At 37.1% G+C, this 18,916-nt stretch overlaps 1 long non-coding RNA gene across 1 annotated transcript in view; it reads left to right on the forward strand.

Annotated features, from left to right (window-relative positions):
* The first annotated feature begins 279 nt into the window (after positions 1 to 279).
* The window catches only part of LOC306640918, an 87,866-nt gene continuing 69,229 nt past the window's right edge, over positions 280 to 18,916 (forward strand). Inside the window, exon 1 of the long non-coding RNA XR_013757963.1 lies at positions 280 to 545. This is a non-coding gene — a long non-coding RNA (uncharacterized lncRNA). The remainder of the gene's footprint in view (positions 546 to 18,916) is intronic.

Below are 18,916 nucleotides of genomic sequence, written 5' to 3' on the forward strand. Positions count from 1 at the left end.
GGGCAGCAAGGAAGGAACAGAAAGGGGGTTGCTAGCTCAGGAGTAATGGGGGAATCAAAGGCAAAGGGTGTATGGGTAGGCCCATATCCCCACACCCCTGGGTCAAAATGCCCTGCAGGGGCAGTACTGCTGTGCCACTTGGCCTTGAATAAATAATCTCACCTTTCCAGTTCCAACCACGTAGGGCTGCAAACCAGCATATCCCAGCCTCTCAGGCCTCTGGGTGAAGCACTTTCTGTACCTTCTATGCTGGAGCTGCCAAACCAGTGTGGATCATTTTCTGCTCTGAAGGAATCAACTGTGGAGAACAAGATGTGAGATCTCAGTTCACAAACGCCAGGTGCCAAGCCACAGATTCAACTGACCTGGCCAAAAGTTCACATTCATATTACTTTGCCTCAGGGGTCTCAGTAAACATTAACCAACACCTCAGATGACCCTGGACAAGCTTCAAAAACAATCTATCACTTGCTTTACTCAACTGCCAAATGGTTACATGCACAGAGTGGCCATGAAGTGGAACCAGAATGGACGTGGGAATAAAGGTACCAACAGAAATGTTTATTCCTGGAAAGGCCATAGCCCCAGGCTGAGTTTCCCAGAAACAGAACCTGAGATCGGGAGTCCTGTTCTTGGGATTTATTGGGAGAATAAATCAGGAGAAGGGAGAGAGTCAAGCAGAATAAGGCAGGGGAGAAGAGCTGAACAGGAGTGTGGGCTCCTCTGGAGTCCAGGGGAAGATCTGGAGCACAGACTGCGCAGTTAGTCTCACCTGGACTAAGGCAGTGAGTCTTTCATGGTCAGATTTCAATCGGTCCTTGGCCAAGGTCTGTGGACAAGTGAAATAGGGGTCAAAGTGGTGAGAGTGGACTTATTTGACTCAGGGCAACTTTGTGCAGAAGAGGGTAGCAGGATTTTACCAGCAATACTCACTGGTGGTGGGTGGAAAGAAGGCACCCACAGGATGCGCTATAGCTATCTCACAAATAGTAAGCAGAAGTTGTATCTCTACACTTGTAGTTAAAAGGCAATGACATATAGATAGAAATGAAACAAAAGGTAATTTTGGTCCTACCATCCATACAGATTTAAAAGCAGTTTGAAAGTCATACTTTAATGCACATTTATTAATGTATGGTTCCTGTGGGTCAGGAGTCCAGGCATGTCTGTCTGTCTCTTTCTTCCTTCTTTTCTTTCTTTTTTTCCTGTCAGTACTGGAGATTGAACCAGGGCTTTTCACATGCTAGGCAGGCCCTCTACCACTGAACTACATCCCCAACCCTCTGAAATCATTATTTAATCAACTCATAAACATTATTCGCCATCCCAGTGATCAACAATAGAACTACTTCCACCCCTTTCCACACAGTTATTTAATTTCACACATCAACCAAGAATTAATATCCTTAGTATATAAAGAGTTCCCACAAATCAATAAAAAACAAGTTCCATATGGTTACATAGATGGAAGAAATACAAATATCTATCAGGAATTTGAAAAAAAAAACCAAACAAACCGTTAAGTCTTACTGACAAAGAAATGCAAAAGAAGGAATATATACATTTTTACCTATTAAATTATAAATACTTTAAAATTAGAGCACATAAAGCTAAAAAGCATCAGGAGAAATGGGAGCTCTCTAAATATCCAGTGGCAATATTGATTGGTCTAAATATTCTTGAAAAATCATTTTTTAGTATGTTCATGAAATTCAAAAATGTTTAAACTGTCTGATTTTTACTTTTGTTCTCAAGACTCTGTCCTAAGAAAATAGTGTGACTGTCTGATTATCATTATATAATGGAACTGAGAAGTTGCCATGTGCTAGGCTTTGTGCTGAGTGTATTTACAGGCATTACTGTACTTCATTAACCCACCCAGTTGCTTATGAGCTGGGTACTTTCATGAAGTCTCTTGCAGGAAAAGAAACCGAGGCTTAAGAAAGTTGTAAAAGTTATGTATATTGTGAATAAGTGGGGAAGTCTGGATTATTTGACTCAAGTTTGTGGGTCCTAAATAAATTTACTTATTCTATGAAATCATTAATAAACGGGTCCAAGAAGAGGGGAAAGCTATTTTTTTTTTTTTTACAAAATAATTAAATGAGGCTAACTGTTCTTTGCTCCATTGATCAGAGAACCTCAGCAGTGTTTGGATTTCTAATTAAGTCAGGTGGATTTAATTAGGAGTCCTAGGATTTTCATGTAGTCCTTCGGAACATTTTGTGTTAAGTTCCACATAAAAATATAAAACAGTCCCTGCTCATCTGTGCAAACACTGAGTTTGGCACCTTTTTTTTTTTTTTGTCATTTCATTCACAAATGAAATGACAGGATTTATATCAATAACCATTACCAAAGTAATCAATTGCATATACTTGTTTGCTTGTCTATCTCTTCTCCAAAACTGTAAGCTATACTGTAGCAGGGATTGTGCCTGTATAATTTATTAAAATAACCTTAGACAGTGAGGATGATGGGCGGGCACTAGGTCATGTCCGCCAAATTCTCACATCTGGAAAAGAAGACATGCCACAAGAATGGTCATACGCGTGGCATCATTGGTATTTATAAAATATTTGGAAGGACGTCTGAATTGTTTCTAGTGTTTGATCATTACTAAAAAATTTGTGTATAGGTTTTTACCTGAACATAGATTTTCATTTGCCTGGAATAAATGCCCAGAAATGATATTGCTGGTTTGTATGGTAGTTGCATGTTGATTTTTTTAAAAGAAACCGTCAAACTGTTTTCCAGAGTGGATGTACTGTTTTATAGTCTGATCAGCAACATGTAAGTGACTCTCAATAGCACTTGCTGTTATCCCTGTTCTTTTTATTTTAGTCATTCTGATAGATGTGTACCTGTATTCTATTGTGATTTGCATTTGCGTCTCCCTAGTAGCTAAACATCTTCTAAGCTTATTTACCACCTGTATTCTTCTTTGGTGAAGTGTATCTGCATGCCAGTTTCTCATTTTCTAAATGGATTGTTTTATTAAACTTTTGGAGTTTTGAGTGGTGGTTATTAGCCTACCTCTTTGCCTGACATGTGGTTTGTAAATGTTTTTGTTCTCTTGACAGAATTTTTCACAGAGCAGACTTTTAAAATATTGGCGACATCCCTCCTCTTATCCATTTTTAAATGGATGCTGAAGGTTTTCTCCTATTTTTCCCCGCAAAAGTGCTATAGTTTTACATTAAAATCCACAATCCATTTTGAGTTAATTTATGTTTAAGATGTGAGTCTTAGGTTGAAGTTCATTTTTACCGCTCTAGATATTCAATTATTCCAGTGCCATTCTTCCTCCACTGAATGGCTTGTGCATTTTGGCATATGTGGGTGAGTCCATTCCCAAGTTCTTTAATTCTGTTTCATTGATCTGTTTATCTGCCCCTCCACCCATACTACAGTCTTGATTATTGTACCTTTAGAATAGATCCGGCTGGCACAATGGTACATACTTCTAATCCCAGTGATTTGGGAGGCTGAAGCAGGAGAAAAGCAGGAGAACTGCAAGTTCCAGGCCAGCCTGGGCAATTTACCAAGTCCTTGTCTCAAAATAAAGAAATAGAAAGGGCTGAAGTGTAGCTCAGTGGTAGAGCACCCTGAATTCAATCCCCAGTACCCTGATAATAATAATAATATAATAATGTCTTAAAAGATGTAGTATGATTCTTCCCATTTTATTTTTCCTCAAAATTGTTTTAGCTATTCTTGGTCCTTTGCTTTTCCACATGAATTTTACCCTCTAGGGGCTGGGACGTGTAGCTCAGTGATAGAATGCATGCTTAGCATGCATGAGGCCACGGCAAATCTATACATCAATGTGGAGAGAACTGACATCTTTATTCTGTTGAGTCTCAATCTATGAATACTGTACGTCTCTCATTAATTTAGATCTTTCATTTCTTCTATTAGCATTTTTTAGTTTTTAGCATACAAGTGTTATCCATGTTTTGTTAGATTTACATCTAAGCATCTCATTTTTTGAATGATTGTAAATAATATTTTAAATTTGTTTATATAAATATAATTGATTGTTGTGTGCTTATCTTATGTCTTAGTGCTTTTCCGAACTCTCTTATTCCAGGAGTTTTTTTGTCTTTTGGGTTTTTGCATATTTGCTGAGATATTTTACATAGAAAATTATGTCATCTGGAAATAGGAACAGTCTTACTTCTTCCTTTTCTATCCACACAACTTTTATTTCCTTTTCTTGCCTTTTTTTATAGTTGCAAAAATTAGCAGCACTGTGTTGATTAAAAGTAGTAGGAGTGTACATGCTTGTTTTGATTCTGATTTTAGGGAGAAAGCTTTATCTTTCACCATTAAACACAATGTTAACTGTAGGGTTTTGTAGGTTCTCTATTACATCGAGAAGTTTCCCTTTGTTCATATTTTTTCTGAGAGTTTTTGTTATGAATGAGTAATGAGTTTTGTCAAAAGATTTTTTTCATGATTTGATATAATCATGTGACTTTTCCAATTTAAGCTGTTTACATGTTAAGTTTTTGAATACTGAACCAGCCCTGTATCTGTGGAATAATTCTCATTTAGTCATGGCATATTATTTTTTAAAAATTTTGATGAATCCTGTTTACTAATATTTTGTTAAATATTTTTTACACTTATACTAATGCAGGATATTGTACTGTGAATTTCATTATTTTCATTTTTGTATTCTTTGTGTGGTTTTGGTATCAGGGTAATATTAGCTTCATAAAACCAACTGGGAGGTATTTCTTACTCTTTTATTTTTTGAGCTAGATTGTAGAACTAGTGTCAATTCTAGAACTAGTGATAATTCTTCTTTAGACATTTAATACCATTGTACAATGAAAACATCTGAGCCTGGAGATTTCTTTCTGGAGAGTTTTAAAATGATGAATCCAATTTCATTCATAGTTATAGGGCTGGTCAAATGATCATTTTATATGGTGAAAGTGAGAGAATTTGTACTTTTCTTTTTTCTAGCTTTTGAATTTATTATTCTTTGTTGGTGCATATTGATTTTGCAGAAAGGGGGGTTTCATTGTGGCATATTTGTGCACATATAAAAACATAATTGAACTAATTTCACTCCCAATACCTCCCCCACCCTTCCCTCCTCCCTTTCTCTGACCCCTTTTCCCTACTGATTTCTTTCTAATTTCATAGAGTCCCTTTTTCATTTGTTTGCTTTTTCCTGCTAGTTTCCACTTAAGAGAGAAAACATGGCATTTTTCTCACCATGTTTGACTTATTTCACTCAAATTACAGTCTGCAGTTCCATTTTCCCATAGACGATGTAGTTTTATTCTTCTGGATGGCTGAATAAAACTCTGTTGTGTATATACACCACTTTTTCTTTATCTATTCATCTGTCCACTGACCTGTAGGCTGATTCCATAATGTGGCAATTGTGAATACTATGTTTATTGTGCCGCAATCAACATGGTATATATGTATCTCTAAAACAGGCTGACTTTGATTTTTTTTGGATAGATACCAAGAAGTGGATCATCTGGTAGATCTATTTTTAACCTTTTGGAGAACTGCTACACTGATTTCTATAGTGGCTGTACTGCTTTACATTCATGTGAACAGTGTAGAAGCGTTCTTTTTGCCCCTCATTCTTGCCAGCATTTATTGTTATTTGTATTTTTGGTGCTTGCCATTCTAACTAGAGAGAGATGGAATCAATCTCAGTGTAGTTTTGCTTTGCATTTCCACAATGTCTAAAAATACTGAACTTTTTTTCATTTAATGGTTGACCATTTGTACTTCTTTTGAGATGTATCTGTTTAGTTCATTTGACCATTTGTTGATTAGGTTATTTGAAAAATGTCCTGAATGGGACCTCTATCATCCAGAAAATTAAAAAAAAATCAGTAAATGGGATGATATCAGATTAAAAAGCTTCTGCCCAGCAAAGGAAAAAACAGAGTGAACAGAGAACCAACGGAATGGGGAAATCTTTGCCAGCTACTCCTTTAACAGGCTTGTACTTTTCAAGGAATTAATCCATTTAGTCTAAGTTGTTAAATTTATGTGTGTACTCCACACTTAGTATTTCTTATTATTGCTTTAACAACCACAGAATCTGCAGTGATATCTTCTGTTTCATTCCTGGTATTTGATAATTTATGTCTTCTCATGTTTTCTTTCTTAGCATTACTAGAGTTTTGTCATTTCATTCATCTTTTCAAAGAAACAGCCCTTCATTTCATTAATATGCTTTATTTTCGGTTTCAAATGCATCGATTTCTGTCCTTATTTTATTGACTTAGTATTTTCTCCATGTATTATATTTCCTTTGTTCATTTGCTTTGGCTTAATTTTTCTCTTCTTTTTATAGATTCTTGAGGTGGTAGCTAAGATTATTGATTTAAAACTTTCCTTTTTTCTAAATAGTCATTTAATGTCATACATTTTCATCTCAGTACTGCTATCGATGGGTCCCACAAATTCCTATTTATTTTCATTTTTTCAGCTTAATATATTTTAAAATTTTCTTTAAGACTTCTCTTTGACCCATAGTTTAGAGGTGTGCTGTTCAGTTTGTAAGTGTTTGGGCATTTTTCTTATTAACTCTCTGTTGTTGATTTCTGGTTTGATTCTATTATGGCTAGAGAACACTATGATTTCTAAGCCTTTTAAATTGGTTTGTTTTTTGAATGGCCTAGGATGTGGTCTGTCTCAGTATGTGTTCCATGGGCCCTTGAAAAGAATGTGTATTCTGTTGCTGTTTGGTGTATTCTCCTTATGTTGAGTGGATTGTCTTGGTTGATGGTGGCGGTATTAAGTTCTGCATTTTTTTTTTTTAATAAATTTATTTAAGGGCATCCAAGATGGCGGACTAGAGGGAAGTTGCATTCCTTGTCACTCCGTGACTTGGGATTCAAGTAGAGGAAATACTATTTCTCTGCGAGGCAGTTGTTGCTGCACATTAATCCTCTGCAGATTACCCCCCATTAGTCTGCTGCAATTCTATGCTGCCTGCCAGCATATCACCTGCCTTTTTAGTGCAGATCGCTTGCTGACCACTGCCTATCATCTGCCATTTGCCTGTTTGCCCGCCTCTTGCCTGTCCATCATCTGCCTTTCACCTACCCATTGCCTACCACCCAATGTCCACCTGCTGATCATCTGCCGTTAGTCCACAGACCACCATCAGGTTGCCTCCTGTCTGCTGTTGCCTGGAAGTCCATTGGCATAGTTCCCGCAGGTTTGGTTACACATGGTTGCTGCCATCTTGAGACACTGGCCAGGGCCTGCAGGTTTGCTGCTGCTACCACCACCACTTTGGTCTGGGGACACAGGCCAGAGCCTAGAGATATAGTGGGGTTGCACCTGAGGTCTTTCTTCTCGGTGTGACAGTGGCTGCTATCTGGCTGCCTCTCTGTGGGGTCACTACTTTGTGTGAGCACATCTCTGGTGGTCTCTCTGCAAGTTGAAAGGGCATTGAGATCTTTGAACTGCAGCAGGGCAGGGCATAGGGAAGCTGAAGCCCAGGTCCATTAGATTGCAGCTGGGTTTGCCTGGGCCAGTCTGGGTCTGGCAAGCTGTGGAAAGTCGGAGACTAGGAGCAGCTCCTTGGGGGAGCAGAGGTTGGAGAAACTGGAGAAAACTGGGCTTCCTCCAGCTCAGTGAGTCGTGAAGTGTGCAGGGTTGGAAGGGGCCAGCTACAACCGGTGGGAAGGCTGGAAGAGGGTGTGAGGGCTTCTTGCTATCAGCCTGCCCACCCAACTGTTCCAGCACCCTCTGGACTGGAGCTAGCATCAAACTTCAGACAATCCCACCTATTGGCAGAGAAGGGAAGCTGAGAAAATTTGTGAAAGCCAACAGAAGCAATCATTCAATTTTCCATTGAGACTTTTTTTTAGCCCCCCCTCTCTCACACCTTTACCATCTTTGAATCCAAATATTTTTCATGCATCAATTTATTGAGGAATGGGATGTCTGAATAGTATATTATAGTTTTGTTGTATATTCTTATATTTTACTTTTTTAAAAAATCTCTCTATATTTTTTCTTTCACCTATCTGTCTCCCTGGATTCTCTTTCTCACTTCTCTCATACTAATAGCCAAGCTTTATTAATTTCTCCCTTGTTCTTACTATGAACTTTTACCTCTATCTTCTCTCCTTCTCCCTCATAAACACCACATCTTACACTACTTCTGTTCCCTCATTGTCCATCATTTGAAAAGGTAAACCCTTTTAGCAAACTTATTGTTTATATTGTAGATAATAACTGAACACTTCATTTCTGTCTAATATGACAAAACTGTAAATGCCTTAATATGAGCCACTTGGTTTAAGGTGGTATATTGTTTGCATTGGGTGGTGTTAATATTGGTCTCCCCCTTAAAGGTGAGGTACTGGAAGCTTTCAGGGACACTATAAAACTACAGGGTAGAATCTGTACTGCCTCAGATCCACACCACTAGATGAGAAGATGCACAAACAAGATGAAAAAACAAGGGAACAAAGTGCCTCAAACAAACCAAGATGTTCCAACAATAGAATCCATAGGCAACACAGTAGAAGAAATGTCAGAGAAGGAGTTTAGGAAACACATAGATTGATCTTTGAAATAAGGGATGGTTTTAGAAAATATAGGAAGTGAAAGATCACTTCAATAAAGTGACAGATTATAAAAAAGAATCAAGCAGAAATCCTCCAAATGAAGGAAATGATAAACCAAATTAAATTAAAAATTCAATGGAAAGTATCACCAACAAAGTAGACTGCTTGGAAGACAGAACCTCAGACAATGAAAACAAAATATATACTCTTGAAAATAAAGTTGACCACCCAGAGAAAATGGTAAGAAACCATGAACAGAACTTCTAAGAAATATGGGATAACATGAAAAGACCAAATTTAAGATTTATTGGAATTGACAAAGGTGTGGAGATACAAACCCAAAGGAATGTACAATCTTTTCAATAACATACTATCAGAAAACTTTCCAAATCTAAAGAATGAAATGGAAAAGTGACTACAAGAGGTTTACAGGACTCCAAAAGTGCAAAACTACAGCAGATCCACACCAAGGCACATTATAATGAGAATGAATAACATACAGAATAAGGATAGAATTTTAAAGACTGTGAGAGAAAAAAGAAATCAAACTACATATAGGGGGAAACGAATTTGAATTTCAGTTGATTTCTCAACCCAGACCCTCAACACCAGGGGGTCCTGGAAAAACATATATCAAGCACTGAAAGAAAATGGAAGCCAACTGAGAATTTTACATTCAACAAAATTAAACTTCAGATTTGAAGATGAAATAAAAACTTTTCATGGAAGTTAAAAGAATTCCCAACTAGAAAACCTGAACATTCAGAACATTCTCAGCAAAATATTCCATGAAGAGGAAATAAAAAATCCAAAAAACAAAAAACAAGGAAAACCAGCAAAGGGAGGAACTACACTAAAGGAAAGGTCAAGGAGAAACTAAGTTGAGTTAAAAACCCAAAATAGGCAATACAAATCATATATCAATAATATCCCTGAATACGAATGGCCTAAACTCATCTATCAAAAGACAAAGACTGGCAGATTGGGTTTAAAAATAGACCCAACAACAGGCTATCTTCAAGAGATTCACCTCCTAGGAAAAGACATCCACAGACTGAAGGTGAAGGGCTGGGAAAAAAACATAGACTCAAAAGGACTGCATAAACAAGCAGGAATTTCCATCCTCATTTCAGAAAAAGTGGACTTCAAACTAAAGTTAGTCAGAAGGGATAAAGAAGGACATTTCATACTGCTTAAGGGAACCATACACCATCAAGACATAACAATCATAAATATGTATGCCCCGAACAATGGAGCATCTATGTACATCGAACAAATCCTTCTCAATTTCAAGAAACAAAGACCACAGCACAATAATACTGTGTGACTTTAACACACCTCTCTCGCCACTGGATAGATCTTCCAAACAAAAACTAAACAAAGAAACTATAGAATTAAATGATACGATCAATGATTTAGACTTAACTGACATATATAGAGTATTTCCTCCATCATTGAGCAAATACACTTTCTTCTCAGCAGCACATGGATCCTTCCCTAAAATAGACCATATGTTATGCCACAAAGCAACTCTCAGCAAAAAAAAAAAAAAAAAAAAAAAAAAATAGAAATCCTTCCCTGCATTCTATCAGATCATAATGGAATGAAACTAGAAATCAATGATAAAATAAAAAAATAAAGCTACTCCAACACCTAGAGACTAAATAGCATGCTATTGAATGATAAAAGAAGAAATCAAGGAGGAAATAAAAAAATACTTAAGAGGTAAATGAGAACACCGATACCACATACCAAAATCTCTGGGACACTATGAAGGCAGTGCTAAGAGGAAAAGTTCATTGCATTGAGCTTATACATTAAAAGAAAAAGTCAACAAATAAATGACCTAACATTACATCTCAAAGCCCTAGAAAAAGAAGGACAAATCAACACCAAAAGCAGTGTAAGACAGGAAATAATTAAAATCACAGTGAAAGAAATGAAATTGAAACAAAAGAAACAATTCAAAAAATTGACAAAACAAGAAGTTGGTTCTTTGAAAAAAAAATTGATAAGCCTTTATCTACACTAGCAAAGAGAGAGTTCAAATTACTAAAATTTGTGATGAAAAAGGAAATATGACAGATACTACTGAAATACAGAAGATAATTAGAAACTATTTTGAAAGTTTATACTCGAAATAGAAAATATTGAAGACATTGACAAATTTCCAGAGACAAACTGATGCAGGAGGACATACATAATTTAAGCAGATCAATTTCAAGCAAAGGAATAGAAGATGCAATCAAAAACCTACCAACTGGACCCAAGATGGCAGACTAGAGGGTGACTGCATCTCCAGTCCCTCCAGAACCCAGGATTCAAGAAGGGGAGGCATTGAGAGACTTGGACTAAAATAGAGCCTCGGGGTGAGTCTCCCCCACCCGGTGAAGCGCTGCCTGGGAGGCAGGCCCAGATTTGGGTGGCTTATTAGAGTAAGGCAGAGCAGCTAGAGTCCTCCCCAGGCGGCCCTGCGCACTCCAGCGGTGGGCTCCTCCCACAGGGCCAGATTCTCCAGCATCTTGGAGCAGGCCCCCCAGTGAGAGCGAGCCTTTCTGCACAGAACCAGGCTTCAATTCCCTGAACCAGGGCGGCGAGTTTCTGCCTGCAGGTTGCTTCAGGGACCAGGACAGGGCAGCCAGTGACTTCCCCAAGCAGCCTGCAGCCTGGCCCCCTCCGGCAGGAAGCGCCTTTCCAGGCTAGCTTCTCAGAGCAGACCGCCCAGTGAGAGCCTTTCCACACAGAGCCAGCTCCAAGTCCTGGAACCAGTAGAGGACTAGAGGCAGCTTTCCTTGGAAGCACTGCATTATCAAGTTACTCCAAGACTTCAGGCTACTGAAGGCAGGAAGGTGATACACTGGAAATCTACAGGGACACTATAAGCCAATAGAAGAATTCTGCAATATCACAAAGTCCCACTGACATCGGACCAATATGAAAAAACAAGGGAAGAAAATGTCCCAAACAAACCTAGATACTATATCAATAAAACCCAATGACAGCACAGCAGACGAAATGTCAGAAAGGGAGTTCAGAATGTACATAATTAAAACAACCAGGGAAGCAAATGAGGAGATGAAAGAACAAATGCAGGCATTAAATGATCGCACCAATCAACAGTTAAAGAAGCAAATACGGGAAACAAGAGATCATTTCAATAAAGAGTCAGAGATATTGAAAAAAAAAAAACCAAACAGAAATCCTTGAAATGAAGGAAACAATAAACCAAGTTAAAAACTCCATAGAAAGCATAACCTATAGGATAGAACACCTGGAAGACAGAACCTCAGATATTGAAGACAAAATATTTAATCTTGAAAACAAAGTTGACCAGACAGAAAAGATGGTAAGAAATCATGAACAGAATCTACAAGAATTATGGGATATCATGAAAAGGCCAAATTTAAGAATTATTGGGATTGAGGAAGGCTTAGAGAAACAAACCAAAGGAATGAACAATCTATTCAATGAAATAATATCAGAAAATTTTCCAAATCTGAAGTATGAAATGGAAAACCAAGTACAAGAGGCTTATAGGACTCCAAATATACAAAATTACAACAGACCCACACCAAGGCACATTATAATGAAAATACCTAACATACAAAATAAAGACAGAATTTTAAAGGCTGTGAGAGAAAAGAACCAAATTACATTCAGGGGGAAACCAATACGGATATCAGTGATTTTTCAATCCAGACCCTAAAAGCTAGAAGGGCCTGGAACATCATTTTTCAAGCCCTGAAAGAAAATGGATGCCAACCAAGAATCTTATACCCAGCAAAACTTACTTTCAGATTTGACGATGAAATAAGATCCTTCCATGATAAACAAAAGCTAAAGGAATTTACAAAAAGAAAGCCAGCATTGCAGAACATTCTCAGCAAAATATTCCATGAGGAAGAGATGAAAAACAACGATGCAAATCAGCAACAGGAGGAACTAGCCTAAAGGAATAGCCAAATAAAGGGGAAAACAAATCATGTAAAAAAACAAAAATGAGTCAAATGATTGGGAATATAAATCATATCACAATAATAACCCTGAATGTTAATGGCCTGAACTCATCAATCAAAAGACATAGATTGGCAGAATGGATTAAAAAGAAAAATCAACAATTTGCTGCCTGCAAGAGACTCATCTCATAGAAAGAGATACCCATAGACTAAAGGTGAAAGAATGGGAAAAAACATACCATGCACATGGACACAGCAAAAAAGCTGGAGTATCCATCCTCATTTCAGATAATGTGGACTTCAAGCCAAAACTAGTCAGAAGGGATAAAGAAGGACATTACATACTGCTTAAGGGAAGCATAAATCAGCAATAACAATCATAAACATCCATGCCCCGAACATTGGCTCATCCATGTATGTCAAACAAATCCTTCTCAATTCCAGAAATCAAATAGACCACAACACAATAATACTAGGCAATTTTAACACACCTCTCTCACCGCTGGATAGATCATCCAAACAAAAATTGAATAAAGAAACCATAGATCTCAATAACACAATCAACAATTTAGACTTAACCGACTTATACAGAATATTCCATCCAACAAAGAAGGAATACACTTTCTTCTCAGCAGCACATGGATCCTTCTCTAAAATAGACCATGTCTTATGCCACAAAGCTACTGTTAGCAAATACAAGAAGACAGAGATACTACCTTGTACTCTATCAGATCATAATGGATTGAAATTAGAAATAAATGACAGAATAAAAAACAAACTTCTCCAATACCTGGAGATTAAATAATACACTATTATATGATGAATGGATAACAGAAGACATCAGGAGGGAAATAAAAAAAAATTTTTAGAAGTAAACGAGAACAGACACATCATATCAAAATCTCTGGGACACTATGAAAGCAGTACTTAGAGGAAGATTTATTTCATGGGGTGCATTCAACAAAAGAAGTAGAAATCAACAAATAAATGACTTAACACTACAGCTCAAAGCCCTAGAAAAAGAAGAGCAGATCAACACCAAAAGTAGTAGAAGACAGGAAATAGTTAAAATCAGAGCCGAAATCAATGAAATTGAAACAAAAGAAACAATCAGAAAAATTAACAAAATAAATAGTTGGTTCTTTGAAAAAATAAACAAAATTGATAAACCCTTAGCCACACTAACAAAGAGAAAGAGGGAGAAAACTCAAATTACTAAAATTAGGAATGAACAAGGAAATATCACAACAGACATGAGTGAAATACAAAACATAATTAGAAGCTATTTTGAAAATCTATACTCCAACAAAACAGAAAACCTTGAAGACATCAACAAGTTTCTAGAGACATATGAATTACCTAAACTGAACAAGGAGGACATACACAACTTAAATAAATCAATTTCAAGCAATGAAATAGAAGAGGTCATCAAAAGCCTACCAACAAAGAAAAGTCTGGGACCAGATGGGTTCTCAGCCAAGTTCTACAAAACCTTTAAAGAAGAGCTCATTCCAATACTTCTCAAAGTATTCCATAAAATAGAAGAGGAAGGAACCCTCCCAAACTCATACTATGAAGCCAATATCACCCTGATACCTAAACCAGACAGAGACACATCAAGGAAAGAAAATTTCAGACCAATATCCTTAATGAATATTGAGGCAAAAATTCTCAACAAAATTTTAGCAAATCGCATACAAAAATATATTAAAAAGATAGTGCACCACGATCAAGTGGGTTTCATCCCAGGGATGCAAGGTTGGTTCAACATCCGGAAATCAATAAATGTCATTCACCACATCAACAGACTAAAAGTTAAGAATCACATGATTATTTCGATAGATGCAGAAAAAGCATTTGATGAAATACAGCATCCCTTCATGCTCAAAACACTAGAGAAAATTGGGGTAGTGGGAACATTCCTTAACATTGTAAAGGCCATCTACGCTAAGCCCATGGCCAATACCATTCTAAATGGTGAAAAACTGAAAGCATTCCCCCTAAAAACTGGAACAAGACAGGGATGCCCTCTTTCACCACTTCTATTCAATATTGTTCTTGAGACTCTAGCCAGAGCAATTAGACAAACCAAAGAAATTAAAGGGATACGAATTGGAAAAGAGGAACTCAAACTATCCCTGTTCGCTGATGACATGATTATATATTTAGAGGAACCTGGAAATTCCACCAGAAAACTCTTAGAACTCATAAGTGAATTCAGTAAAGTAGCAGGTTACAAGATCAATGCTCATAAATCCAATGCATTTTTATACATAAGTGATGAATCTTCAGAAAGAGAAATTAGGAAAACTACCCCATTCACAATAGCATCGAAAAAAATAAAATACTTGGGAATCAATCTCACAAAAGAGGTGAAAGATCTCTACAATGAGAACTACAGAACTCTAAAGAAAGAAATTAAAGAAAACCTTAGAAGATGGAAAGATCTCCCATGTTCTTGGATAGGCGGAACTAATATTGTCAAAATGGCCATATTACCAAAAGTGCTTTACAGATTCAATGTAATTCCAATTAAAATCCCAATGGTGTACCTTACAGAAATAGAGCAAGCAATTATGAAATTCATCTGGAAGAATAAGAAACCCAGAATAGCTAAAGCAATCCTCAGTAGAAAGAGCGAAGCAGTGGGTATCACAATACCAGATCTTCAACTCTATTACAAAGCAATAGTAACAAAAATGGCATGGTATTGGTACCAAAATAGACAGGTAGATCAATGGTATAGAATAGAGGACATGGACAAAAACCCAAATAAATACAGTTTTCTCATACTAGACAAAGGTGCCAAAATTATGCAATGGAGAAAAGATAGCCTCTTCAACAAATGGTGCTGGGAAAACTGGAAATCCATATGCAACAGAATAAAACTAAATCCCTATCTCTCACCCTGCACAAAACTCAACTCAAAATGGATCAAGGACTTCGGAATCAGACCAGAGACCCTGCAGATTATAGAAGAAAAAGTAGGTCCAAACCTTCAACTTGTTGGCTTAGGATCAGACTTCCTTAACAGGACTCCCATAGCACAAGAAATAAAAGCTAGAATCAACCACTGGGATAGATTCAAACTAAAAAGCTTTCTCTCAGCAAAGGAAACTATCAGTAATGTGAAGAGAGAGCCTACAGAGTGGGAGAACATCTTTGCCAATCATACTTCAGATAGAGTGCGAATTTCCAGAATCTATAAAGAACTCAAAAAACTCTACTCCAAGAATACAAGTAATCCAATCAACAAATGGGCTAAGGAAATGAACAGACACTTCACAGAAGAAGATGTACAAGCAATCAACGGACATATGAAAAAATGTTCAACATCTCTAGTAATAAGAGAAATGCAAATCAAAACTACCCTAAGATTTCATCTCACCCCAATTAGAATGGTGATTATCAAGAACATAAGCAACAATAGGTGTTGGTGAGGATGTGGGGAGAAAGGTACACTCATACATTGCTGGTGGGGTTGCAAATTAGTGCAGCCACTCTGGAAAGCAGTATGGAGATTCCTCAGAAAGCTTGGAATGGAACCATCATTTGACCCAGCTATCCCACTCCTTGGCCTATACCCAAAGGACTTAAAATCAGCATACTACAGAGATACAGCCACATTAATGTTCATAGCTGCTCAATTCACAATAGCCAGATTGTGGAACCAACCTAGATGCCCTTCAATTGATGAATGGATAAAGAAATTGTGGCATATATATACAATGGAATATTACTCCACCATGAAGAATGATAAAATTATGGCACTTGCAGGCAAATGGATGAAATTGGAGGATATCATGCCAAGTGAGATAAGCCAATCTCAAAAAACAAAAGGATGAATGATCTCAATGATAAGCAGATGAGGACATATAAGGGGGGTACGAGGGGTTAGCGTTAGTGTTAGGGTTAGGTTTAGGGTTAGGGATAAGGAGGGTGGTAAGAATGGAGTAAGGAAGGACAGTATAGAGGGAAAAGAGGGGTGGGAGGGGTGGGGGGGAAGGGAAAAAAATAACAATGAATCATACAACATTGCCCCATGTAAATTTATGATTTTTAATTAAAAAAAACAAAACAAACCTACCAACCAACAAAAGCCCAGGACCAGATGGATTCTCAGCCGAGTTCTACAAGATCTTCAAAGAAGAATTAATAAATACTAATATTCCTCAAATTATTCCATGAAATAGAAAAGGAGGGAACCCTTCTAAACTCATTCTATGAAGCTAGTGTCACACTTACACCAAAACTAGACAAAGACACATCAAGGAAAGAAAACTTCACACCAACATCCCTCATGAACATAGATGCAATAATTCTGAATAAAATTCTGACAAATCACATACAAAAATATGTTAAAAGAATAGTGCACCACAATCAAGTGAGGTTCATCCCTGGAATGCAAGATTGGTTCAATATATGGAAATAAATAAATGCAATTTATCATATCAGTAAACTTAAAGACAATCATATGATTATCTCAATAGACACAAAGTATTTGACAAAATACTGCACCTCTTTATGTTCAAAACACTAGAAAAACTAGGAATGGTAGGAACATACCTCAAAATTGTAAAAGGTATTTATGCTAAGCTCATGGCCAACATCATTCTAAATTGAGAAAAACTGAAAGCATTCCACCTAAAAAACTGGAACAAGCTAGGGAGGCTCTCTTCTATTCAACATTGTCCTTGAAAATGTAGCCAGAGAATTCAGACAGATGAAAGAAATTAAAGGGATATTAATAGGAAAATAGCTCAAACTATCACTATTTGCCAATGACATGATTCTATATTTAAAGGATCCAAGAAATTCCACCAGAAAACTTCTAGAACTCATAAATAAATTTAGCAAAGCAGAACTTGAAATCAACATCCATAAGTCAAATGCATTTCATAAGTGATGAGTCCACTGTAAGAGAAATTAGGAAAATTATTCCATTCATAGTAGTCTCAAAAAAACAAACAAACAAACAAACTTGGGACTCAATCTAATGAAAGAGGTGAAAGACCTCTACAGTGAAAACTACAGAACATTAAAGAAAGAAATTAAAGAAGACCGAAAGAGCTCCTTTGTTCTTGGATAGGCAGAATTAATATTGTCAAAATGGCCATACTACCAAAAGTGTTATACAGATTCAATGCAATTCTTTTTTTTTTTTTTTTCATGCAAGGAACTTTTATTTTATGCAGACGATTCACGTCTGCACGGGGGAAAGGGAAGGAAGAAAGAGAGAACATGGCGCAAGGTTTCTCTCAGACATAGGAATTTCGTGGGCTGAGAGGAACCAATCGCGGAGAATTCTTACAGACTGACTGATGGACCAATGGCATATTAGAACGTAATGTGGAAGGCAGGAAGATTACGGCAACGTAAGCTGGAAATTCCTATAATGTGAGAGGCGGGCGAACGTAGAATTACAGGTGATGAGGGAAGCCATATTCCTTACATTCCCCCATTTCCTTTTTTATAAAAAATAAAAAAATCTTGCTGTCCAGTTCTTTTTGAAGCCTCTCTCTCCTTCCTGCCTAGGTGACTGGGGTTGGTTTTGCAGGTGAGATGTAAAAAGTTCATTCTCCTCCCAGGCTTCCAAAGGCAGATGATTTTCATGGACTTCATTTTCTCGATTTGATTGATCCCCTATTTCTGCATTAACTGCCTGTCCCCAATTCTGACTTCATTTACCCCTCTAATTATACTAGGAACTCCTTCACTGCTGTAGGGAAAAGGGCTGATGACCGATCTGACTTCTTCGAGCTGGAAGTGGGCAGCGTGGGGCACGCAGTTTGGAGGTTCCTTTTTAGAAATCGGGTCAATTGAGGGGTTCACTCTTGAAGCAGTACTTCTGAAAAATATTGATCAGGCAACAATTAGAGTTTACAAGGAAAATACAAAATGGAGTCATTAACAGTAAAACATTCAGTTTGTGCAATAGCTATTTTGAATTTTGGCTGAGTTCCCATTTGAGATCACAGTAATCTTTACAACAAACATTAAACTTTTGAACACAACTTTAAATGAGTTAAAGTCAGGCTTACTTTAGAGCCATTGTAATGTGTAGCAGGGTGGTGAGGCAGAGCCTTATCTCAGGTAACATGGGGCTTTTCAGTGAGGGTCATATAAACACAGATTTTGAAGATTAAGCTGAGATCAGATGGAGCTCTCTGTTCTCTGATGGAAATGTGGATCTAAAGAGTTATGCCAGCAATCTTTATATGTGTGCAATGTTAGGTTATTTATACTCTATTGATGACAGGTAATAGAACATTAAATGATAGGTTTACCATTATAGACAAGTTTAATTTGGAGAACAGCAGCTTGATAAATTTTCTACTTTAAAGGCTTGTATACCTGGAAAATATGAACACATTTAATATACAAAGA

This window comes from Sciurus vulgaris (genome assembly GCF_902686455.1).
Source record: "Sciurus vulgaris genome assembly, chromosome: 1".
NCBI classification, from domain to species: domain Eukaryota; kingdom Metazoa; phylum Chordata; class Mammalia; order Rodentia; family Sciuridae; genus Sciurus; species Sciurus vulgaris.